This window comes from Heterodontus francisci, chromosome 17 (assembly GCF_036365525.1).
Source record: "Heterodontus francisci isolate sHetFra1 chromosome 17, sHetFra1.hap1, whole genome shotgun sequence".
Classification (NCBI taxonomy): Eukaryota; Metazoa; Chordata; class Chondrichthyes; order Heterodontiformes; family Heterodontidae; genus Heterodontus; species Heterodontus francisci.
The window spans coordinates 48,869,536-48,896,514 of record NC_090387.1 but is presented as its reverse complement, the minus strand read 5'-3'; the positions used below and the strand labels follow the sequence as shown (position 1 = coordinate 48,896,514).

The 26,979-nt window shown below is 41.2% G+C and overlaps 1 protein-coding gene across 1 annotated transcript in view; it reads left to right on the top strand.

Moving 5' to 3' along the window:
• LOC137378589 (uncharacterized) overlaps positions 1-26,979 on the top strand; it is a 639,386-nt gene that overhangs the window by 406,463 nt on the left and 205,944 nt on the right. Inside the window, exon 3 of the mRNA XM_068048892.1 lies at positions 26,101-26,143. The gene's annotated coding sequence lies outside the window, so the exon portion shown is untranslated. The remainder of the gene's footprint in view (positions 1-26,100; positions 26,144-26,979) is intronic.

The window sequence follows — 26,979 nt, the reverse complement described above, 5'->3', positions numbered from 1 at the left end:
AACTTCCCACTCCAATTATCATCCAGGCTGCTTCTTCATGTGGGTGATGTGATGTTCTTGGGAAAAACAGTAAGCTTCAGCCACAGTCAGGAAGTTACTAGTTGCACTCACCTAGTTTGGGTCCTCTCCAGGTCATTGTAAGCCAACTTGTCCTACCAGAGGAGGGGTAGTGAGTTAATCTGTGTTGCTTGTGAAATGCTGTGCAGATGTGTAAGGCCCACAATATAAATTTGTCCTGAAAAGAATTTGAAATTTATCCTGTAGCTTTTCTTCCTATAAATTTGAAAACCTTTTAGTAGAAAATGCTAGAAGCAGAAAAAGGATATTCTATTAAGACAGCTGACTTTACAATATAGATGCATCTTGGAAAATTAGATACATAGTACATGCTTCGACTGCACAATTCAACTCAGAGTCACAGCTGTGGCTGAAAATATCAGGTGCAAGCCTAAAGTTTTGGAAGAGGCAGAGGCCTTCAAGTAGAACTTTATTAAAGACATTAAAAGATTTAAAGACAAATCCGAGACAAATTTAACCATATTGACATGAAATATTATTTCTTATTATTTTGACATTAGAAATTTCAATTTTTGAAAAACGATGGTTGAAAATATTTCCCAAAGTATTTTGAATGACGTGTGGAAACCTGGTGGTCACTGTGCAATTAGCATGCTAAATTTCATAAGTAAAAACCATTATCAATGTTGTCACAGAAATGTATAATGAAAAAGGTTGACACAAAATGTGTGGAAAAAACATGATAGTAAGAATTCAGATAGTACGACAGGAAGTACACACAGCTGTAAAATTTTTATTAAGATATGTAGATTTTGTGTATTGCTGAAAATAGAGACATGTTGTCGAAGCTTTTTGTCTTGCACTCATCAGGACAATCCACAAGAACACTAATGTAAGGGAAAACAACAACTTTATACTGTATGAGAAGAGAGTGCTGATGGGTTGGTAAGTGAACTCTGATTGGTAGAGGCGTTGCCATGGAGAATGCACCAGTTTATGGTGACAGACAGTTAACTGCCAAATTTTGTTTGAAATTTAAACCAGGCAGCTTGACTCTGATTAGTCAAAGCATTGCCTGAGGAATGAACCAGCAAATATCTGTCACTTATTTTGTTTGGCTGAAAAAGGTACAATGTTTGTACATGTTCTTTCTGTCTGCAAAAAACAGGGCAACGTGTATTAATATATGTAGCTTCCAGTGCAACTTGCAATAATGCCAGGAATCTAGATGCAGTGCTCAATAAGTTCCATGACCTCACAAAAGTGGTCAAGCTCAGTGAATGCATCTTCAAATGCCATATCCTACCAACTGCGCCACCAACCTTAGCAACTGCTCAAATCACCACACCTCCATCACTGACCTACCAACAATCTCTATCAGTCAGTACTCATACCTTCATATGCTTCACCATACCCTTACACACTGAGTGCTGCTGTAAGTCTCACACCCACATCTCATAGGTTGCACATACTGCCAGCTCTTCAATGATAACTGCCACATCAGCAAAACCGGTTGCACGAACTCACTGACATACTTCCCTCTCTCTTGCAGGACAAGGTGGTGAGCAACCAGAGGCAACAGGGGCTAACCGTAGGGGGATAGGCTGCCTGTATGTCCTCACCCTCACAGTGGAGACAGTGCTAACCATTATTGGGTTGCCCACCAAAGATGACCGTATCCTCATACCTAATCCTGCTCCTCGCATCCCACTTCCCCTCATCCCACACTCTCTTCTGATTTACAAGCTGCAGCTGGTATAAGCATGCACTCCTTACTTTCCCTCTCCCTGCACTACAACCTTACCCTTGGGTGTTTTTCCTTTGAGATACCCAAAAGGTGCTACCTAGCCAGGTAGTGGAGGAACACCAAGAAGACAGTTTGGTGAAGACACAGCACTACTAATTGATTTCACAGGTGCAGCCACCAGCTCAGATACTGGCACTGGACATGTCTTAGAGAACAGATTAGAGTAGAGATCTGTATGTGGTGAAACACCAGGTATGAGTGGATTGCAGCCAGAGTAGAGAGCAAGGAGACTGAGGGCACCATTTTGTCCGAGGGCAAGGTTAGACACTGGTTGAAGGGGCAGGCGACAGAAGAACTTTATACTGCGGATGCTGGAAATCTGAAATAAAAACAATAAAAACAAGAAATGCTGGAACCACTCAGCAGGTCTGGCAGCATCTGTGGAAAGAGAAGCAGAGTTAACGTTTCGGGTCAGTGACCCTTGATGGGTATACACAACAAAATACTAGGTGCATTGGAAAGCCTGCCAGCAAGCCTATGTTCAATGTCAAGGAGCATGGAAAAGTCCAGCACCAACTTGGCACAGGGCTTTGAGCAGAGCTTGGAGGCCATCCTGTTCAACAGGAAATGGTGGCCAACTTCAGTTGCACACTTGTGGCTTTAATCATGATGCAGCGTCTGATGGCCTATGTCGTGGCTTCCATTGCAGCAGAAGCAGCAGCCACCCAACATCTGAGTATTGCAGTGGAAGCTCAGACTGCTGTCATGCAAGGTCAGCTTTTGGCATGCAAGTTCAGACTGTTGATATCATGGGGCTTTGGATTGCAGTGTGCAAAGAGGCTTCCAACAGATTGCCAGGATTGCTGAGGTGCCTCCCCAGGGGAGTAGCAGTGGCTGCATGGAGCATAAACCTGCTATCCTCTCTCAGGAAGTTGGCGTTCGAACTCCCACCCCTGCCACTCTGCCGGTGCCCATCAGTCAGCCAGCTGGCTCAGACTGCTGCTTCCCATGCCGAGATGGTGCAGTCCAAAGCTGGGCCTTTTAGTTCCAGAGCTGCTTGAGGTGATCCTCCAAGACCATCTGCAGTCCCCCCATTGAAAGTCAGCCGCCTTCCACCAGCCATGCTGCAGCCACTGGATTCACACTGTGTAGCAGCACTAGGACAGGCAAAGGTACACAGATAAAAGGCATTAAGGGAAATCATAAGGATGAGTAGTTGACTTTTGTATGCAGTATGGCATGATTTAAGGTGAATGGAAAAAGAACCAAAGGCAACATGAGGAAAAGACCTTTTAACACAGCGTGTGGTTAAGATCTGGAATGCACTGCCTGAGAATGTGGTGAATTCAATCATGGCTTTCAAAAGGGAAGTGGATAATTATCGGAAGAGAAAAATGTTGCAGGGTTACAGGAAAGGGCGGGGGAGTGGGACCAGTTCAGTCACTCTTGCAGAGAATCACACAGACATGACAGGCCAAATGGCCTCCTACTGTGCTGTAACTATTCTATAACTTCATTTATAAACTTGTTTTGAAATGGTTATATTGTGGAGGCTTTTATTTTGCATTGTGGCCAAATGGACCCTGTGATAGTCAGTGACAGAGTGGAGGTAAGAGACTGTTGGTGAATGGGGAATTCGGTTTGCAGTTAATAGTATTGCATTCAGATGAGCTCGTCTTGGACAGCCCAGGCAGAAAGGGGCTGTCCAAGTTGCCTCCTGCCTCCTTCCTTCTTTTCCTCCTCCTTCTCATACTCCTACTCCTCAGTTCTCACTGTATAGCTAGTGGCAAGGGATTGGTGTGGTTGTGCAGCAGTCAGCAGACCATCACATTTCTTGACACCTGCTCTGCTGAATACTGCAGGACTCATCCAGAACAGTCCAGGCAGCAGAAACATTGTTTCAGCACCCCAGTGGTCTGCTCGATCACATTTCGTGTGGCAGCATGGCTTTCGTTGTACGTAAGTTCCGCACATGTGCGTGGTTTGCTTAACAAAGTCACCAGTCATATTGTCAGTGGATAACTCTTGTAGCTTTGGTAGCTAATATGCAGTTGGCACAGCAGGCTGCCACAGAATAAAAACATCATGACTGCTGTTGGGATACTGGGCAATTGATCTGCATGATTTGCTGCCGATCGTTGGATGTTGAGGCAGTGGATTCCTTTTTGATTCCAGCATAAGGCAGAGTTGGCATGTGGTACCTGCAAAGCAATGTGCTTGCAGTCAATGGCACTCTTCACCACGAGGAAGCATGCTGTCTTAGTGAAACCATGTGCTTGCTTTGCCTGCTTCTCTCTGGCAAGTGAGAATGAAATGTTATTAGCGTACACAACAGTGGAAGGAAATCTGCTGTCCTTACCCAGTCTGGCCTACATGTGACTGCAGACCCACAGCAATGTGATTGACTCTTAACTGCCTTCTGAAATGGCCTAGCAAGCCATTCAGGTGTCGAGGACAATTAAGGATGCACAACAAATGCTGGCCTTGCCAGCGATGCCCACATCCTATGAAAAAAATATCTCCAGCTCCAGCCTGGAAGGAGCCAGAACACAAAAGCCATGGTCACCTTCAACAGCTGTCCTTGTCCAGCTCTGCAGTTGCAGGTGTGGCTGCAGCAGGTGGCAGATTTCAAAGAGGGCGTCCTTACTGAAGCATAGACATCACACACACTGTTCCTCATTGAGGTTCAGGTCGGAGAATTGTTCCCTGAACACCCTGGGTGGATATGGCCTCCTGCTGAGCGCCCTTCTCCTCTGCTGCCCCCCCTCCCCACCCCCCCCCCCCCCCCCCACCCCGCCAACCAGCTAGTTTTCCTCTGCATGCCCTTTTTTCATTCTCCAATTCATGCTGTATTTCAAGGGTAATTCCATGACTGGGAGCAACTGGTTTGTGCAAACATTCCTACCATATCACTCCCTGCAGACTTTTGCAACTTCAAACAGCTATAGAAAGCATCAAACACATGTAGAATCATAGCAACACCAGAAAACGTCAACTAGCAACTAACCTGAAAGTAATTGATGATGTCTTTAAATAGTGCTGGTTGGCGGTCATTCCTGCTGCTGATCGTGTGTCCAGCTATGTGAGGTTAAGAGAGACTGTTAGCTGGAGCATTGAGCTCCAAAATGGCACTGCTGGCATCAAATCAGCATTGCACACTGTTTAATGTCATGATCTTCCTGTTCTGCAAACTTCCAACAGACGTTCACTGCAAATACACCAATGCCTGTACCAATATGGCATCCGGCGGGATTCACCCCACAAATGTACACATGAGCCGCGGACAACATTTTGAAGCTTTTGGGGCACTTGGTGTGCCCAATAAATGATGCTACTCAGCCCAATTTCTCCGATTTTGACATCCCTCCGATTTGTATTCCCATTGAACGGGCTGCAAATTCACTATCATATTTTATGTTCACCTGAGAGGGCCTTGCTTTAACATCTCGTCTGAAAGACTGCACCTCCGACAAAACAGCACTCCCTGAGGAGTGCACTGAATTGGCCAAGTTTCTGGATTGAGATTTGAACTGCCATGATCTGATTCACAAGTGGGAGTGCCACGATTGAGCCACGACTGGTACCTAAGTGTAGTTTAGTTTAGAGATACAGCACTGAAACAGGCCCTTCGGCCCACTGAGTCTATGCCGACCATCAACCACCCATTTTATACTAATCCTACACTAATCCCATATTCCTACCACATCCCCACCTGTCCCTATATTTCCCTACCACCTACCTATACTAGGGGCAATTTATAATGGCCAATTTACCTACCAACCTGCAAGTCTTTTGGCTTGTGGGAGGAAACCGGAGCACCCGGAGAAAACCCACGCAGACACAGGGAGAACTTGCAAACTCCACACAGGCAGTACCTGGAATTGAACCTGGGTCGCTGGAGCTGTGAGGCTACAGTGCTAACCACTGTGCCACTGTGCCGCCCTATAGACTTCAGATGAAGGACAGTTATAGGGTGGAATAATTCAATCCTATTTTTAAACACATACTGTCTGCCTATAATTTTATTTTATTAATTGTTCAATTTTGCTCTTCTTTGATGTTGCACATTGAGGGGTGGATCTTGACTTTGTGCTATTGTGTAAAATGGCTGACAGCGGGTCAACAGCTCCCTTTACATTCCTCCAATTTTTATTCCCATTGAACGGGCTGCCAATTCACTATCATATTTGTTGTTATCACACAAAGTCTAAATTGTCCCCAGGGAGTCAAGACCAATTTCATTCTTCCGGTTAGCCAATGGTGAATTATGGGATCAAGACATGTGCATGTAATTCTGTCCACATTTTAAAGCCATGCTTTCTTTCCTAATTTTTACATCTCCATTATAAATTCTTATGTTCATATTTATAAGGGAAGCTGCCTATATAAACTGATCACTCTGTAATTGCACCCTCCAACTTACGATCTGCTTCTGTGGCAATGCAGTGCCTCCACTAGAGGGAAAGTGTAATAAAGTGTGGCGAGTTTACATTATAAATGTGGACATAAGACTTTCTAATGGAAAAAGTTGACAGGAAAATTTGAGTGTAACCATATATCAGGTTAGCAGTACACATGAAACTAATGACTAAAGGTTGTAGTGAAATTAGGCTGTTATTCACTGGCTATTATATATTATCTTCCCTTTTATTTATTGTTTCTTGTCTTTTGGTTTTGGTCTTCTGCTTCCCCTGTTCCAGACCCCATTTCACAGTGTATACCATTCCTTGAAAGAATGGACAGGTAACCTGTTTCTGAAGCCATCCAGCAGGGGGTACGTGAGTGCAGGCCATATTGAAGTTCCCTGCAGTTTTCCTTACATTCCAGGATGGTCTGGTGATCCTGGTGCTGACCATATCAAGGAGCTTTGGAATATATAGGACAGTGGTCCATCTGGCCAGCCTCGGCATCGAGGAGCTATCATATACCAACAGTATGTTTCATATCTCAATATCAAACTTCTCATCCAGCTCTATCTTGAATTTGCTGTCTCTCTGAGCAGTCCATTCCATATGTTCATCACTGTACAGATATTAACTGTCTAGAACAAAGAACTACCTGGAGCTGCTGGGAATCAAGCACCTCATGCATTCAATTGCTGTATGTTACCAATCAAAAACATCTCTTGGTGTCAAATACAAATTTAAACCTGCATTGTCCCACTTGGTGGTGCAGTGAGTTAGTGCACCACTGTAGAATGTCAAAGGTTTCACTCTGTAAATCTATTTTGACACTGAGTTGATAGATGCCTTAAGGTTAGAATTTTGTGAATTTCATCTGATTCAACAAGAATCTTAATCACATATCTAACTTTATTCCAATATAGAGATTTATATTAAACAAGCACAAATTTAGTTTAAAAAATTAATAATCAAAAATAAAGGCAGTTAATTATTTCTACTGCCTGACAGACAAGAAATTACAGTTCAAATGGAAGGGCACTGCAACTTAATGAAAAGGTTCGATTGATTGAAAGTATTGATTGAGATGTCAAACATTGTTATCTAGATTCACTTTTCTATGTGTATGCATGTCAAACATCATCATATCCTTCATATTAGTAGTAGATGCATTTTGACATTGTTGTTATTGATTGCAGGTTTTTAGTAGCAATGGACCAGTCAATCAGCTTGGAAAAACATGAGTGGTGACTAAGCACATGCAGTACCATATTACATATTGATTCTGTTTTTTGCTACCCATTGTGTTCCTTCCCCATTGCTGTTGATGCATATTGTGATCTATAAGTCCAAATGCAGTGATAGGTGTTACCCCTTCATCAGAGTATATGTGCAAACCAATCTCTGAAGCTTCAAACTATCTTTGCCTGTGGTAGCTGATACATAAACCACAAGTCAAAATGTCAAGTTCCATTGTTTCCTGCATCCTTGCTCATTCTAGTGCCATACTTCCCCTTTCTCATCCTTAACTGCAATGAGTGCTTTGACCTGTCAAAGCAATCTGGATAAATAAAACTGCTTATGTGTAGTTAGGAAAGATTTGAACTAACAGCGCAATGTACAGAAATGAGAGTGAGACAGGTTTAGCAAATGGCATTTGTCAGCCATGTCCAGTACTCGATGTTCAGAGAGCTGGGCAACAAAACAATCTAAAAGTAAGATCTTGGGAAAGCAGACTGAAAAAGTTGCAAATTGTGTACTTCAAATGTTAAAATGAAAAACAAGGAATATTAGAACTTATGCTTGCAACTCTATTTAGATCTGGATTATATTGGTTCAGGATACAAGTATCCTGATTTGACCTTATTGACTCAGATAGACACATGGCAACATGATATCATTGCTACAATGGAAACTTGGCTTAAAGAGAGGCAAAAATAGCAGCTCAAAACCCCTGGATGTAGAGTGAAGAGGATAGCTGTAGACTCCAGAACGATATCAATGGTTTGGCCGAGTGCGCGGAAAAGTGGCAAATGGAATTCAATCTGGAGCAGTGTGAGGTAATGCATTTGGGGAGGGCAAATAAAGCTTGAGAATACACAATAAACAGGAGGATATTGAGAAGGGTAAAACAAGTGAGAGACCTTGGAGTGCATGTCCACAGGTCCCTGAAGGTGGCAGGACATGTAGATAAAGTGGTGAAGAAGGCATATGGATTGCTTTCCTTTATTGGCCGAGGTATTGAATACAAAAACAGGGATGTAACGCTGGAACTGTATAAAACGCTGGTTAGGCCACAGCTGGAGTATTGCATACAGTTCTGGTCACCACATTACGGGAAGGACATAATTGCTCTGGAGAGAGTACAGATTTGCAAGAATGTTGCCATGGCTTGAAAGTTGCAGCTATGAGGAAAGATTGGATAGGCGAGGCCTGCCTTTTTTATTTTTAGTTTTACTTTTTATTTTTATTTCATCTTATTTTAGTTTTTTTCATCATTCAATTTTATTTTTACCATGTGCCTGCCCACTCTTTTTTTTTATGTTTGTGCTTTTGGCTAGAGCTATCGTTATTCTGTCATTTAACACCCTCTCTGCAATAACGCTTTGTCTTTCACCACACTATTAACACACTCCATGATCTCCTTGTCAGTTATTCTCTGTGACTCTATGTCCCATCAACACCTTCCCTTTCATTCTCTTTTGCCCCACCCCACTTTATTTGCTTAAAACCTGTTACATTTCTAACCTTTGCCAGTTCTGATGAAAGGTCACTGACCTGAAACGTTAACTTTGCTTCTGTTTCCACAGATTCTGCCAGACCTGCTGAGTATTTTCCAGCACTTTTTGTTTTTATTTTGGATAGGCCAGGGTTGTTTTCCTTCGAACAGAGGAGGCTGAGGGGTGGCTTAATTGAGGTGTACAAAATTATGAGGGACCTAGATAGAGTAGACAGGAAGGACCTGTTTCTCCTAGTGGAGAAGTCAATTACCAGGGGGCCCAGATTTAAGGTGATTGCTGGAAGGATTAGAGGGGACATGAGGAAAATCTTTTTCACCCAGAGGGTGGTGGGTGTCTGGAATACACTGCCCAGATCGGTAGTGGAGTCAGAAACCCTCAACTCATGTAAAAGGTACCTGGAGCTGCACCTGAAGTGCTGTAACCTGCAAGGCTACAGATCAGGTGCTGGGAGGTGGGATTGGATTGAGCCGCTAGTTTTTTCAGCTGGCACAGACATGATGGGCTGAATGGCCTCTTTCTGTGCTGTAACTTTTCTCTGGTTCTAAGTCAATTCGTACAATAATGTGGTAACCTGAATGGAAAAAGGGAGATAGTAATCTACACACACAATTCAGCAGGAGATTTCAGGAGTGAGGTCATAATTAAAGGCTATATAGGAGCCAGCGGCCAATGGAAAGAAGAACGAAGTGGAAGACATTACAGTGAGGTCTGACAAGAACTGGTTGTTGATTCCTCTTTTTAAAAAAATGGCTTTTTCCCAAAAATTATCTTTATTCATAATAATTGTAAAAGTACATTACATAAGGATTCAAATTTGACATTACATAAAGTGCAAAGTGCAGTTTCTTTCAATACAGTTCATGAGGTGCCTCACTATACTTTCCATTGCAGGTTATACTTACAATGTACATTTACATTTCATGTCAAAAATTCTCTGGTGCATACAGCCCGAGGGGTTTCACAATGTTTCCAGTCCCTCGGTATACTTTGGCGGGAGGGCCTTAGACAGTGGCCTTTCCCTATTGAGCCTTTGCGGCCGCTGCTCCAAGCTTTAATGCATCCCTTAGCACTTAGTCCTGGACCTTGGAATGTGTGAGTCTACAACACTTGGTCGTGGATAGCTCTTTGCACTGGAAGTCCAGCAAACTTTGGGCAAAGTGCGTCTTTCACCGAGTTGATGGTCCTCCGGCAGCAGTTGATGTTTATCTCATTGTGCACCCCTGGAAACAGCCCATAGAGCACAGAGTCCTGCATGACAGAGCTGCTTGGGATGAACCTCCACAAAAACTGCTGCATCTCTTTCCAGACGTGCTTTGCAAAGGCACATTCCAGGAGGAGATGGGCAATGGTCCCTACCCCACTGCAGCCACCTCGAAGACAGCGTGCGGAGGCGGTGAGACTCCAGGCATGCAGGAAGGATCTGACGGGGAGGGTCCTTCTCACCACCAGCCAAGCTACGTCTTGGTGCTTGTTTGAAAGTTCTGGCAATGAGGCATTCTGCCAAATGAACTTGACATTCTGCTCAGGGAACCATCTGACAGGATCCACCATCTCCTTTTCCCGCAGGACCTCGAAGATGTTACATGCAGACCACTATCTGATGGATTGGTGGTCAGAGGTGTTCCTCTGTAAAAACTTTTCAACGAGGGACAGGTGGTACGGCACAGTCCAACTGCATGGAGCGTTCCGCGGCAATGCGGCCAGACCCATCCTTCGCAACACCAGGGACAGATAGAGCCTCAGCAGGTAGTGACGCTTGGTGTTAGTTTACCAAGGGTCTAGGCACAATTTGATACAACTGCAGAAAAAGGTGACCATCAGGATGAAAATAAGTTTTCTCCCTCTTTATCTCGAAGTTTGTGCATTGTGTATCTGCGGACATGGTCCATTTTCTATCTGTTGATAAAGCAGAAGATGACTCGGGTGACCGCCACCACGCTGGAGCAGGATATGGGACAAACCTGTGCCACGTAGAGCAACGCTGGGGGTGCCACACACCTGATGACCAGGTTCTTACCCAAAATGGATAGGGAAAATCGTTCCCACGTACCCAGTTTCTGTTTCACCATGGACAATAATCAGTTTTTGGCGCATGCCCCAGCCCCTCCGAACCATATCTCCAGCACTTTTGAAATGAATGGGTTTACTGCTCTGCTAAGATAGAAGAGGAAGGAATTGAGGTGAATGCATTAAATGTTCAGACGTATTATTCCACAACGTCATCTCAAGGTCATTTTCTGCTCTTACATGACAAGGTAACTAGTATAATGATGTGAAAATGCAAGTTTAGTGTTGTCAAAATGTTGTTTCCTCAAAGCAGATCATAGTATTAAATAGTTTGTCTGACCTTCAGACAGGACATTAGGAAAATAATTAAATCTCTAAATCTAATTTTCTTGGGGGAGGGGAAACTGAAGAAATGTGGAAATAAATGTTATAATTGTATTTTAAAATTACAAACTGTGATATTTAATCTTATAATCCATTTGAACTCTCTGCTCAGCACTTGTCACTCAGCATGTTTGTCAAACAATTATTTTTTACTGCTACGTTTAATACAATGTATCTTGACATGTTGCTGATTGGCATTTGATGAATATCTAATGTTTAGAAATCCATGGGAGACCAAAGAATTTGTTTAAGACTGAACATGGTTTCTATTATGTTGTTACATAATACTCAAAAGATAATGAATATGTTTTTGCAATCTGGGTGCAAATTGCCCTATCTTTGTTCAAATTTTCAGAAGAGCTTTATTTCCTTCAGTTTCTAAACTCATTTGCATATGGCCGAATGTAAAATCTTCCATTAACCAGTATAATTAGGCAGCATTTTAGAACATACTTTTTTTTTAAAAATGCATTAAAAAATCTTCTTTGATATTTTTAAGAGTAGCAACCTGATACAGTTTTGTTAATATAATTGAAAATGGGTTTATCACAAAAAAAGCATTTTTAATCAGACTGTCTAGTCCACTACCTGTGAGCAGCCCAATTTTAAATAATTGAAAATGACTTTAAAAAACTATAACGACCCATTTACATAGGTAAAGTAGTCAGTAAATTATTATGAAAAACTTTTAAAGGATACCTATTAGTACCCTTGCGCCAAAAAAACCTTTTAGAAGCGCCACAATCAGGCAAAATTAGTGGAAAGTTATGTGGATGGGGCCGTCTTCCAATGCAATGCTTCTGAAATTAGTGCAAAAGATCTCGGAAACTTGATTTGTGCTAGACATAATTTGCGCTTGAAATTCCTCAGTCTTTTGCACTGGTTTGGCTGAATTGTGCAGACAATACTGGCACAACCTAATGGAAATTCCAGGCCATTATTTCAACACAAAAACAAAACTTTCTAACATGGGGTAATATCAATTTATGCTATTTTGAGCAAAGTGCAAATTCCAATCATGGTTTATGACTGAATCTAGAAAGGAAGAAAAAAGTTACCTTTTTTTATTTGTCTGTGGGATGTGGACATCACTAGCAAGGCCAGCATTTATTACCCATACCTAATTGCTCTTGAGAAGGTGATGGTGAGTCACCTTCTTCAACTGCTGCAGTCCATGTGGTGTAGGTAAGCCGACAGTGCTGTTAGGGAGAGAGTTCCAGGATTTTGACCCAATAACAGTGAAGGAACATCGATATATTTCCAAGTCAGGATGGCATGTGATTTGGAGGGGATCTTGCAGCTGGTAGATGGTAGAAGCTGTGGGTATGGAAGGTGCTGTCAAAGGAGCTTTTACATCCTCAGGATATCTCAACATGCTTTACAGCCAATGAATCACACTCGAAGTTTAGTTACTTACTTTGCAGGGAAATGTCAAAACCAATTTATGCACAGTAGGGAAGTGTTGGCCACAGCAGCTAAGACTGAAATATTCTTCCAATCTGTTAATGCTTTGATGGATATCTGCACTTGGTCTTAAAAGTATCTGCTACATGCGAATCATTCATAATTAAGGTTTTACTGCCATACTTTCATTTGTGTTTGAAAGACCAGAAGCCATTGCCCATATTTTGAATTCCTAAGGAGCTTCTTTTCAGTGAAAGTCTATGTGCGTAACTGTACTTTGTTTCTCTGGAGCAGAGAATAATGTGCGGCTATCTCATCTATGGTACAAGGTACCTCAGCAACTCATTGTGATCGAAGATGATGTCTGCTGGGTTTAATGGCAGCATACTTGCTTTTGAATCAGGAGATTGTGGATTAAAGCCCCACTCCAGAGATTTCAGCACATAATGTAGGCTGACACTCCAGTGCAATACTGAGGGAGTGCTGCACAAACAGAGGCAGCTTTGGTGTATCAGACATGTCCACAGGATGGAAGACAGTCGCATATCCTTCCTCATGGTGAGGTAGCTGGGGCCAGATGACCAGTGGGGCTCCCAAATCTCCACTTCAAGGATGCTTGCAAGTGTGACATGAAGGCCCTAAATGTTGCCTATTGCACTTGGGAGTCACTAACTGTGGACTGGTGTGCATTACCATGATGACCAGTTGCTACAGCAGCTTATCAACAGGCACCAAGATCAAAAGCAATAACTCACAGCGTCACTTGGTAGCTTCATGTGCAACATTAGTGGCAGAACCTGCCTTCAAGGATTGGCCTTCACAGCCATCAACAAAGGTGCACCAAAAGAAGACACTCCAACTAAATGGATTGTTTAATGCATATCCATCATCTTTCATGGATGGAAGGATGCCAACCAACCAGCTGCACTGTTGGCGGTGCTATCTTTTAGGTGAAATGTTAACCCAGGGCCCTCTCTGCACTCTCGACATAGACATGGCACTATTTCAAAGTTCTCCCCAGTGTGCTGATCAGCATTTATCCCTCAACCAACATCACCAAAACAGATATGTGGTTATTATCGCATTACTGTATGTGGGACCTTGCTGTGTGCAATTAGATGCTGCAGCTCTCTACACTACAACAATGATTTCACTTACAAAGTACATCATTGGCAGTAAAGCACTTTGGGATGTCCTGAGGTTGTGAAAGGCATTAGATAAAGCAATTTCTTTCCTTTCTTTATGATGTGATGTTAAGATGGAGCAATTGAACCCAGATTAGGTAAAATTGTGAGGAAGTGATGTTCTTTGCCTCTGTGGGAAAACTTGTTGGGAGACAAAGGGAATATTTAAACTATAGCATGGGTTCAATATTGGGAGTTGAAGTGATCAAGGCCATTGTAACTCAAATAGAAGCTCAGAATAAAATGTGTAACTATGCAGACTGAAAGACCGTTATTGAGAATGTGTTTCTGATAAGTAACATGGATAGCAAGAATTATCTGCAAGATGGCAATTGTCAGTAGATTCATATCTACAGTTAGATCTTCTCAACTTGGGGAAATGATTATGTTCAATACAAATACTTAGCCTTACACTGTTGAATTAAATAGAAGTGTCATATGGTTAACAAAAAAATTGCAAGGATGAAGTAACCCTTTCATTTGTGGTGCTGAGCAAAAGATTGTCACATTACCAGATCATACCTGTTCATGATCATTCAGATAGATTCCAAATGAAACAAGTGTGAAGGAATAGTTTTATAAAGCAAAATTATAACGTAATTATCAGTTAATCAAACATAATTTTAGGCCTTGATTCTGAAAAACATCTGCAATTGTCACGACAATATAATTATCCATTCAACTCATTAACATGGATCATTATTGCTTCAAAGTTATTCTGAATGATGCTCTTTAGATTGCAAAGTGACTTTTTTCCTCTGGTAGTTAGGTGGTATCATTATTATTAATGAATAAGGGTGAGGCCATCAAGTTGCCATTATGTTATTCATTAACGAGAAAGAATTGAGCAATCACAATATCATCAAGTATGATCACAAAATCAGAGCTCATTAAATTTGTGAGTAATTTATTTACCTTTCACCACCAAAAACTTTTGAAAATATTTCACTCTGAGAAAGAATTAAGGAACAGGGAAATGACGAAAGAAACTCCAAGGTGAATTAGACACAGACCTCACTAAGGCAGCTTTGTTCACTTTTATTTTTCACTCACTCCTGTTTCTCACTCCTTTTCTTATTGAATCTCATGGTATCATTCCCTGAAGTTTGAGAATATGGGCTGCACCATCATGTTCATGTTGCATATTTTTCAATGTTTCTAATATTCATTAATATGCACACCTATTGTACCGATTTCTCACTGTGCCTCCATATCTAGAACCTTCTCCTTCCTCATGTACAGCTGAAAAGAAGTAATACTAGTTTCAATTCCATTTACCTCTATTTATTAGAACAGCCACTTGCTTGTCATTCTGCTGGCTAATAGTTCATTCAACACTTTATACACAATCTGTTAGATGGGTAGTCTGGGATTATTCAAGGAGTCATTTTAGATCTGATGGAAGCAAACTAAAAGCACAATCAGAATAGAAGGAAGGAACCATCGGTGAAACTTACTTAGATATGGTGCATTGATGTAAAGATCACCTGTTTCTTTTTTTATAGGTTCCTGGGATTTGGGTGCCATTGGCTAGGCCAGTATTTGTTGCTCATCCATAATTTCCCTTGAGAAGGTGGTGGTGAGCTGTCTTCTTGAACCGCTCCTGTCTTTGTGGTGTAGGTACACCCACAGTGCTGTTAGGAAGGGAGTTCCAGGATTTTGATCAGCAACAGTGAAGGAATGCTGATATAGTTCCAAGCGAGGAAGGTATGTGGCTTGGAGGGGAACTTGCAGTTGGTGGTGTTCCCATGTGTCTACTGCCCTTGTCCTTCTAGGTGGTAGAGGTCGCAGGTTTAGAAGATGCTGCCAAAGGAGCCCTGGTGAGTTGCTGCAGTGCATCTTGTAGATGGTACACACTGTTGCCACTGTGTGCTGTTGGTGGATGGAGTGAATGTTTAAGGTGATGGATGGGGTGCCAATCAAGCAGGCTGCTTTGTCCTGGATGGTGTTGAGCTTCTTGAGTGATGTTGGAGCTGCACCCATCACATTCTTGACTTGCACCTTGTAGATGGTAGCAGGATTTTGGGAGTCAGAAGTTGAGTTACTTTCTGCAGAATTCACATACTCTGACCTGCTCTTGTAGCCACAGTATTTACATGGTTGTCAAGTTCATTTTCTGGCCAATGGTGACCCTTCAGGATGTTGATGGTGGAGGACTCAGCGACGGTAATGTTGTTGAATGTCAAGGGGAGATGGTTAGATTCTCTTTTGTTGGAGATGGTCATTGCCTGGCACTTGTGTGGCACAAATGTTACTTGCCACTTATTAGCCCAAGCCTGAATGTTGTTCAGGTCTTACTGCATGTGGGAATGTACTGCTTCAGTATCTGAGGAGTCATGAATGGTACTGAACACTGTGCAATCATCAGTGAACATCCCTACTTCTGAACCTATGATGGAGGGAAAATCATTGATGAAGCAGCTGAATATGGTTGGGCCTAGGACACTACCCTGAGGAACTCCTGCAGCAAGGTCCTGGGGCTGAAATGCTTGGCCTCCAACAACCACCACCATCTTCCTTTGTGCTCGGTATGACTCCAAGCAGTGGAGTGTTTTCTCCTGATACCCATTGATTTCAATTTTGCTAGAGCTCCTTGATGCCACACTCAGTCAAATGCTGCCTTAATGTCAAGGCCAATCACTCTCACCTCACCTCTGGATTTCAGCTCTTTTGTCCATGTTTGGACCAATGAGGTCTGGAGCCTAGTGGCCCTGGTGGAACTCAAACTGTGTATGAGTGAGCGGGTTATTGCTGAGTAAGTGCCACTTGATAACACTGTCAATGATGCTTTCCATCACTTTGCCGATGATTGAGAGTAGACTGATGGGACGGTAATTTGCCCGATTGGATTTGTGCTACTTTTTGTGGGCAGGACATACCTGGGCAATTTTCCATGTTGTCGAGTAAATGCCAATGTTGTACTGGAACACCTTGGCTAGGTGCACGGCTAGTTCGGGAGCACAAGTCTTCAGTATTACAGCCGGGATGTTGTCAGGGCCCATATCCTTTGCTGTATCCATTGCCTTCAGCCGTTTCTTGATATCACATGGAGTGAATCAAATTGGCTGAAGACTGACATTTGTGATGGTGGAGACCTCAGAAGGAGGTTACATACTGAGCCAAACTTTCAAGTGCAATATGGACAATCTGTATACTTCAGATAGAGAAAAATGTATCCAGACTTCTGCAAGAACAAGTCCTCACAAAACAAATCCATTATATTGTCCTAATGTATAGAAAATAGCTTCATTGGCTCAGTGAGCAGCTGAACTGTATGGACAAAGAAAGTATCAAGTTTGATCCTCATTATGTGCTTAGTTGCTGATGTCAGCTGAGATGTAGCTTTTTGTGCCTGATTTCAGATAACTTAAGTCAAATACTTTACTGCTGTTGGTGTAAACCCTTTACACAATGTGGAAGTTATTAGCAACTATTTATAGAAAGCTTTCTCGAGCTGTTTCTTAAGTCAATCAAACTTAAGTTTTATTAAAAACTTCTGGACAACCTAAAACAGCTTGAAAAAGAGTTAAACGCTAAGATTTTTCTCCGTTGACTATGAATGATAGGAAGATTCTAGAATTAAAGTATGGCATGGACCATTCAGTTAAAGTGATTCTCGGTACACTTTTAAAAAGGACATAATCCTGGCAATGACCGATTGCAAGATATTTTGTTCTTAGAATGTAAAGAAAAATACAATTGTGACTCAGATTATGATTGATTATAGCATTATTCTGTGGCTAAAAATCATCTTTAGGTAGACTTCTGACTATTTATAGCATTACATTCAATCATCTAATTATTAGAACAGGATTTTCGAGCTTTTGCATCCATTAACAAAATTGCAGAGTATCACAAAACAGTGCTGGTTTTGCAGAATAGCTAGCATGTTTCATTTGGCACCAGCTTTATAATTCTCTACAATACTTTAGCCAATATTATTTATTGATAAATTAGTTGAAAACCTATTTAAAGTCATTTGATATACACCATATGTGGAACTTCTGTGCCAAATTAGAGATATTCTTTAACACGATTTTTGAAACAAGAATGTAAAAAGAAAAGTTTCTTCTGAGGCCATACAGGTAATATAGGAAATATTCTAATAAAATTAAAGCAAAAAACTTTGGCAGGATCTTCAAAATGATTCAAAGAAGCATTCATATTTGCAGAGGCACAGAAAGAGTTGTACACATTAAGGAAAGGAATTTTGTATCCTTGTGCCAGGTCCTCTCCAAACTGCTCTCACTCTCTCTGCCAAAATATTACCAATGATTACATTAAGCCTCTTATTTGTACACTAAGGTGATTTTCTATGTTGTAAAACAATTCAAACAATGTCGCTGTTCTCCACATTCAGTTTTTTTGCATATACTGCATTTTTATTGTTGGATTTTAACCAAAACATGGAAGCAAACAGCAGTGTTTTTAAAGCTGAAGATTCCAAAATAGATCTTTCACTTTTGCCATGGTGAGAAGGGGGAGAGACATCTGGGGTTTGAAGTCAGCTCAGACTGATAGATGAATCCCTTCACTCTAACAGCTGCATATGGTCCCATATGAAATAATTTTGCACCATCTCAGCTTACTTCCTATGAGATGTAAGTCTACAGCATAAAAACAGTACATAATTCAGCACTAATTGGAAAGGGAAGAATTGCAGACATTTACAGGATCCCTCACTGGCTTGGTCTTGTAATTTGTCCCTGGAGTCATTTGGATTATTGGAAGCATACTACATTCACTCTTGCACAGCAAGTGCATTACTGATTCATATTAACAGCACCCAGCTAGAGAGAGGGTACCAATTTACAGTGACAAAGTGTTGCTGCTAGATTGAATATCAGTAGTTCCTTTGCAGTAGATTATTTCCGAACCAGGCACTTTAATTGCTCTAATTGGGTGAAGCAAAATCTGATGGATGTATATGGATACCTAGTGACCGCAGCCATCCAAACTATTCTCTTTCATTCTGGTATTTTCTGTCAGTTACTGTTATTTAATACTTACTATGATCATTTCTTGAAGATTACTGTTCTTAAAATGTATTTTAAAAATAATTTTTGTCCATTATTTTTTAACTCCCCATAATTTCAGCTTACCCTTCATACTGAACTAACCTCTGACCACTTTACAGGACAAGAGCTCTATATCACAATGCATGCAGCATTGCTGCCTGGCTAAATGCTCATAGAGCAAGCAGCATCATGCTGGAAAAATAATGGTAAGTTTAATGCGCACACTGTTATCAGTGCGTAAATAACCCAGCAATTTGGGGTAAAGGAGAGGTATGCCGTGAGTTTATATCACCACAAGTTGTTGGATGATTTGCGTGGTTCTGCTGTTAACCTCGGAAAACCTAGAACTCGCCATCAGCTGCATCATGCATATCAAGAAATTGCTACATTTGTGCCATAAATGCAATTTAAACTTGCTGCAGAAAGTTAGGGCTGGTATTTAACAACTTAAGGACTCTTAAAAATGAGATTATTGGACCAGAATTTGTGGGGGTTTTGAGTTTTTGATGGTGAACTGTCAGAGTTTGCCATCATTACCCCTCTGAATCTGACTGCAACTTCAGGATTTAGTGCAAGTACTGATTAATATGGAAATCCTGAAGTTGTGGTCTGCCATTCATTGCTTTGCCACAGGTGGCGCTGCGAACAACATCCACCCCCCCACACCCACCCTCCCCCCCCCCACCTCCACCCACCCCCCACACCACTCCTAGAGCCGGCGATCAGTGAAATCAGTTGATTTGTTGAGAGCCTCCCCTTTCTCACCCTTGCATCACTGTTAGAAATCCCATTAAAAAATTACACCATGTTCAATGAGGTGTAACTGGATTTTTAATGGTGATCTGAGTAACAAGTACTGCTGAACAACTGATCTGGCCCTGAAAAAATAGTTTTATATTTGTGGAATGTTGTTAAATGTCTCCATTATGATAAATGATTAGATTTTTTAAAAGATTATTTTTATCTAATTAATTAAAAAAAAATTATTCATGATATTTCAGCTTCTACCTTAACCCCATGTGTATGTCCCCATTACAGTCAAGTGATGAGGGGTGGAAGGGTTTCCCTCTTTTCCCTTTCCTTGTTAGACCACAACAGGTTTAATTTTTTCTTAAAGTGGATGTGCTGGTCAATTCAGTAGGTGTTTGATGACTTACTTGCTATGATCATAACAAGAACCAATGGGGCAGGTTTTCTTGAGTTAACAAAGAGGTTAACTTTATCATACCAAAACTGAACTAATAAAAGAATAAACAATGTGCCAACTTTCACTCTCACATACACTAGAGGTTTACACACACTCAAATAGGTTACAGAGTGGAGAAAGGTAGATTGGTTGAGTTAGAGTCCATGAAAAGGTATACAGTCTGTGGACTTTGGTGATTTGACTGGCTTCTAGCTGAATTCAGTAGTCTTGAGGCTTTTAGTTTGAAGAGGTAGAAGACTGGTTCAGTGAGTCTCTTAGAGATAATGATGTGCATGATTTCCTCCAAGGGGTTTCTGATTGTAGCTGGAGTATGCAAAGGTGGTCAGTCATCAAGCAGGATTGGAAAGTTTTCAAGCTGGAATAGAAATTGAGAGAGAGAGGAACACGCACTTAGGGTCTGCTTATGTCTGAGTCCAGTTGCTTCTCTTCTACTGCAGAGCAACCACCAGCTTAAAACCACAGATGGGGAGGGGTTTGTCACATGACAGTCACTCAGTGATTCAAACATAGCAGTTAGCAGTATTTCTCTGCTTGCTGAAAGAACAGGTAGTTCCTTTAAACTTCCTGGGTCTTTGTTCTTGCTGGGATATGCACAGACATTTTGTCTCTCTCCTCACAGTCATTTGCAATGTAAGATTTTGCAGTGTAGCAAACTAGGTAATCATCTTAAGCTGCCAGCAGACATACTGTTTTAAACGCTCTTTTTAAATTTCTTAAAAAATATATAAATTCAGATCTCCAGTCAGCAGATCAAAGAAAATTATCATTCAATAAAACACATTGGTTTAACAGTCCCAATCTTTATTTTGCTTTCTGTAAAAAATTTTGAAAAGTATTTTGATTATTCATGCTTTTCATTCCCAGGTTGGCTGTTGGTGAGAATTCTTTAATAAGATTGGTTACTTGGGCAGATTGATGATATCACTGCAGCTCAACGCTGGACATCCCCATTGAACTATGCTATAATCAATTACATGACCAGATATTTAATGTCCTCACCATAGCGATTACTAAATCTGTCCGTGCAGCTTTCTTTAAGGCCAGAAGCTTTACCACTGACTGCAAAATCAGGGCCAATATTCTGGCAATCACACTAACCCTTGGAGGTATAGGAAGGGAACAGTTGTAACTGTGGAGTCTTACAGCTGCAGGCAGTAAACTTTTCCTAGCGGTTTTTAAAACTTCAATTATTTTGGTATTTTTCCTTTCTGACTCTTTCTTTTGTTCTTAATCCAATCTTTCTTTCCAACTCCATTTGTCTTTCTGTATCTAATTTGATTCTAATTCACCCTATTTCCTTCTCTGTCATTCCTCTGTTTCTTCCTTAACTTTAATTGGTTAAGACTGTTGGTCCCATGTTCACCAAGGTCCCAGATTCCTCTTTGATCTCATCATGCCATTACCAATTTGCACTTCCACAATTTATGGTGCAAATACTTTTCAAGCTGAAGGGTGAAGAAAAAAAAGACCAACTCACTGGCCCCCATTGTAAAATCAGACTGATGCTTGAGTGGGGAGCAGTAATGCCATCGTTGCCAGGCCAAAGCTGTTGGGAAGTGAATCCAGGGTTAGAAATGACCCAGAAATTGTTCCCTTGTGGGTCAGGAGGGGGAGGAGTACGAACACTCATCCTGGTCCTATAAGTAAACCTAGAAGCTGCCTTTCCTCTTCTTCGCCTAGAATCCCTGTTGGACACCGCCACTTCCTGAAGACTCCTGAAGATTCCAGGGACTGCTCCCTCTGATTTCTGCTGGTGGACTCCTGCTGCTTGATTTTAATGGCTGAGCAGCCACTTTCTGCCAACTTCCTTGCTGTTTTGATCAAGAAGCTGGCTAGCAGCTCACTCATGAGATCCGGCCATTAGAATTGGTTGCATTTTCTTACTGCTGGCCCCGGACAAGCTTGTTGCTCACTAGGCCACAGTCCCATCCGGGACTTAAAATCAATCCCTCACTGCCTTGGTTCATATATGGTAGAATACCATTTAGGTGAGATCTTGGGAGGGCTCCCAACAACCATAGAACCTTACCTCCAATAATAAGTGGAAAATTGACAGACAAAAAGCTTCAACAACTTGGAAAGCCCTTCAAACTGTAATAAAAGCCAAAGGTGATTTGCGGTTCAAGGAAAATAAATTACCAAGTGAATCAGATTTGCATAACTCACTATTTGGTCTCAGGAATTGTGTGTCTGATGCCGCTTTGTGATTTAATTTCCTTTTTGTAATTTTTTGAGCCCTGCTGTGTATCTTCCATACATAATGTATTAGCATGAAGAGAGAAATATGAACCACTTCAATATTGTTGAGTAAAGAGTGTAAATAAAAAAAAGAGGCACATAAGTGTTTTCAAGCTTGCTCTGCTCTAGTGGGCTGACAGCTCAAAGCTGACTGACTCTGATATGCCACAGGGCAGCTGCTGTTTATTTTCACACCCCACAGGAAGCTGAACCAGTCCCAAGCATATAACTATGACATTGCGTACCCAGAATACCAATCCAGAGACTGACAACTCAACTCGCACACGTCCACTCCATCCTTCAACACTATACGATACAACTCAAGAAAATCAAACTGCTGAAAGAATTGAGACTTGTTAATATTTATGTTACCAGAGTCTCCTCAGTACCTTCAGAAATGAAATGCTGCGATTCGCAGATTGAGCCAGTTAGTTCTAAATCTATTTACCAGCTATTTAATGGTGCTACAATAGCCTTATTCTTTGTGGTATCCCAGTGAGAAGATACTAGTACTGCTGTCTATTGTTATTACAGGTGTTACATTTCAAATGGATACTTAATAGATCACTTGGCACCCAAAGCTTGGTGAGAAAATGTTAATTAGGCCCACCTCGGAGAATGGTTTGGGCTGCCTGACTGTCGATTTTTGGGCACCTTGGCCTTATGGCCAATATTGTGACTGTTTGGCGTTTAGCCTGAATGATTCCCACCCACCCCCCGCCCCAACCCCCCCCCACCCCCCCCCCCCCCCACCTCCCACCCTGCTTCTCCCCAGTAAGCGGTAAAATTCAACTCTGGTGGGGTTGCAAGACAGCCGGTGGTAGATTATACACATGGCCTAATTTTCCATTTTACTGCTGATGAAAAGGAAAATTAGCCGTGACATATAATGGGCAGTTGATTTGCCACTGCCTGTTTTGCGCCACGGCTAAAGTTGAATTTCATCCCTGTAGTGTTCTACAGATTACATTACTTAGTGAAATACTAGCAAAAAGCATAGAAACTTGAGCCAAGACATTTGGTTACTCCTGCATAGTACCGTCTCAGAAGCTGACTTGCAAACTTTCATCCCTCACTGGAATTGCACAGCAGGTTAATCAGGATCTGTAAAAAAAAAAAAGCGCCCACTTCCTGGCTGTGATCCCTTTCAGATTTGAGTTGGAATATAGAATTACATCTGAAATTGGACCTATGTGTCAGCCATAGCTCAGTTGGTAACACTCTTGTCTTTGAGTCACAAGGTCCTTGTTTCAAGTCTTACTCCAGGATTTGAGCACATAAATCAATGAGATGTTACAGCAAGGTCCTATCTTTCTGTTCAGGGTGGATGTCAAAGATCCCATGCTGCTATTTTGCAGAAGAGCAGATGAGTTATCCCTGGTGTCCTGACCAATATTCATCTGTCAATCAGCATTGCACAAGCAGATGATCTCATTATCTCTTTGGTGTTTTTGGGAGTTTGCTGTGTGCAAATTGGCTGCTGCATTTCCTACATTACAACAGTGACTACACTTCATAAAGCGCTTTGAGACGTCTGGTGTTGTGAAAAGTGCTATATAAATGCAAGTCTTTCTTTTCTTTCTGAAATGTTTGTTTATTTTACTCCTTCAAATGCAAAATCCATCTCAACTGTTTTCATCATTTTCAGATCTTATTTCAGATGTTTAATATTTCCAGCTTTCTTTTTATTTCAGTTCTTTCTGATGTTACAGTTGAGATTTTCTTTCAACTGCCACCTGAATGTTACCAGCTGCTTTTGTGGTCATTGAGGGACTTGGATTTGTGTCTGCATTAAATTTCTCTTGGGCAAGAAATTATGCTTATGAAAAATGTTACAGTGACTAGGAAATAAAGATTATTTATTGTCCCAAAGAAACTCCAGAAAATCCCTTTTCTTCAGACACAGTATAAGCATATTTTAGTGGCCTATCTTTGGTGCTTTTTGGATTTCACAATTCCCTTTTTTAAGCTTCAAATTATTTATCATTATACTTGGTATCTTGTGGTTCTAAGTACTGTATCTTTAAACATGCTATTTTTCAGTAAAATATTCAATACAATAACTGTTTTACAGTGAGGTGTTGTGCACAGTGCAGACAATGTCAGTTCATGTTAGTCTACATATTAATCTGGAAACTCGATAAGTAGCTTGAAAAATGGCAAGCATTCAGCAGGAGGCTGGCCGAAACATATGTTTTCACAGAAAGCAACTCCTCTGGGCTACAACTGAAAGTGTGTGTACGAAACGGGCAATTCTATCTGAATACTTTTGCTTTTACATTAAAGGAATCCATCACAGGTACCTTAGGCATGGCCCAGATAACTTGGAAAGTGCAGATGATGTATATACGGATTTGATTAAAATCCTGTGTGATGTGCATTACAATACAGTGCGCAACATGGTAAATGATAAACCAGCTAATAACTTAGGCAATTATTGCAGCTACTAGAAAGAAACATTGATGTACTTTTAGCATTAGCCTGGGTCATTATTGATAATGAGTTGACATCATTATTTTGAGTCCATCTCTCACTTTTCCTCAAACTATGTTTGTAAATTCCTTACTCCCTCTGCTGTTGCCTTCTTCTACATTTCCTGTCACTGTTTTTAGCCTTTTACCTTTGCATTTTTTTGTGCTTCTAACCACATACCACTGGAGCACCTCATTTACCACTCCATAATGTTCAATCCACCTACCACCCGCCTTCCATCTCGGCGCCCCATATGGAGCAACCTTCCTGAGCAAGATCTACCAGTGACATCCTTTGAATCAAGGAATGGGAAACACAGGAAGTCACTAACAAGGTCCTTGTGACAAACCCCATCCATCAAATGGCAGGCTTTGAACTACCACGGCGAGACTGGTCCTTGCTAAACAGCTGCAGGACAAGCCAGGGCCCCTGCACAGCCAACTTCCAGTACTGGGCCTCAGTACAAACCCCTTATGCATTTGTGGAGAGAGACAAACAATGCTGCACATTACTGAGGAGTGTCCCCTCTACAGAGGACCTGCTGTTGAGCAGGGGACATAGCATGGCTGATTTGCCTACAGTTTCCTGCTCAATGACTGCATTTGGAGGAAAAACATGTGCAATGTACCCACAGTTTTGTGATGAGTTACCAGCTGTGTGTATATATGCAAACCTTCATTGGGACTGTTCATTGTAAGTTAGAGAATATCTTACTTTATAAAGGCAGGAATGTAAAGGATAATGTATTTTCCTGTTTCTTAAAGTATAAGTGTTGATCCAGTTACACCTATGCATTGCAATTGCTCTGTATTCCTGAAACAAACATTGGGCTGTAGATTATACCCATGGTTTTGTTCATCCTGGCTCTGGTTTTAACTGTGATACAGAAATTTGTATTGGACACACTCCAGACTCTATTTAATGCAAGTTATGTGTATTTACTTTTGTTTGTCTTTCCTTCAATTTTTTTCCATTCTGTAAAAATGTTCAGCATCTATTAGTGCTCATGACTAAGTGTGACAAAATTATTTGTTCTGTCTATATTTATTTCCTTCATCCTGAAACTATAACTGGAGAGGCAGCTGCAGCTGTTAGAATTCCAGTTTACAGTGAGTTTTAAGGTCATATATGATTAACGTAAGACACCAAATATTTGGCAGCATAGTCCAGTCAGGGCTTTACAGTCTCATGAATGTACAAACACTGCTTAAAATGAAATTCATTCTAATTTTGCATACTCACTACATTTATTGCTCTTTTTAATTTTGTTTTCCATGCAGCTGAAAGATGGCAGTCGTGTTGTAGGACAATTCATTCTCCCGGGTGAGTCTTCCAGCTTTATAATAACGAGAACAATTCAATGGAATCTGGAGGTATCAGTGTTTCATTTTCTTCTTTGTTAAATGTATGTCAGCCAGAGATTGATTAGTCATGTTTGAATTGACGTCATTTTAGTTTGTGGAGTCCATAGGGTCGCCTTACTGAACAGATGGTGAAGAGCTATTGGTGTTAATATGCACATGGTTCAGTAGCTAATGTTTAAGTTTTCCTTCCCTGCCTGGGGAGTGGAGAAAGCTACCCACCTGCATCATCTGCTGCTCCTGGTGCTTTTCATTTCCTCCACTGTTTGCGCTTTTTCACATGGCCTAGTGGTCAGATTGTCTGCGTCCTTGCTTCAATCAGGACATAGCCAGAATAAGCCCGACTTAATACACATTTCTTCCTTTGTCTGTGGTGAATGCAATAACAGAGTATAATAAAGACTCCCTTGAACCTGGATTTATTTTTAATTTCTTTGCCAATTTGTGATGATGGTTTCACTGTCTGGCAATTAATTGATTACAAATTTGAAACCAATGTGAATTTAAATAATTAATAAGCTTGCCATTGAGTCAGCAAGTGCTGTCGAAACCTCTGAACATTCAATCCATTCACTGAAGATGGATGACACTGTCCTGATAACAAAGCAAAAACTGAAATGAAGCTCGCTCTTTAATTTGATAACTGAACAATTGACATACGTACCAACTGAAAAATAACATATGAACAAGCTGGGTTTAATACAGTACGAAGCTAATGTTTCACTGAATGCATACTTAACCAGGAATCTTTAAAGAATTTTTATAATGGCTTTATGTACCCGGACACTTGATTTACCA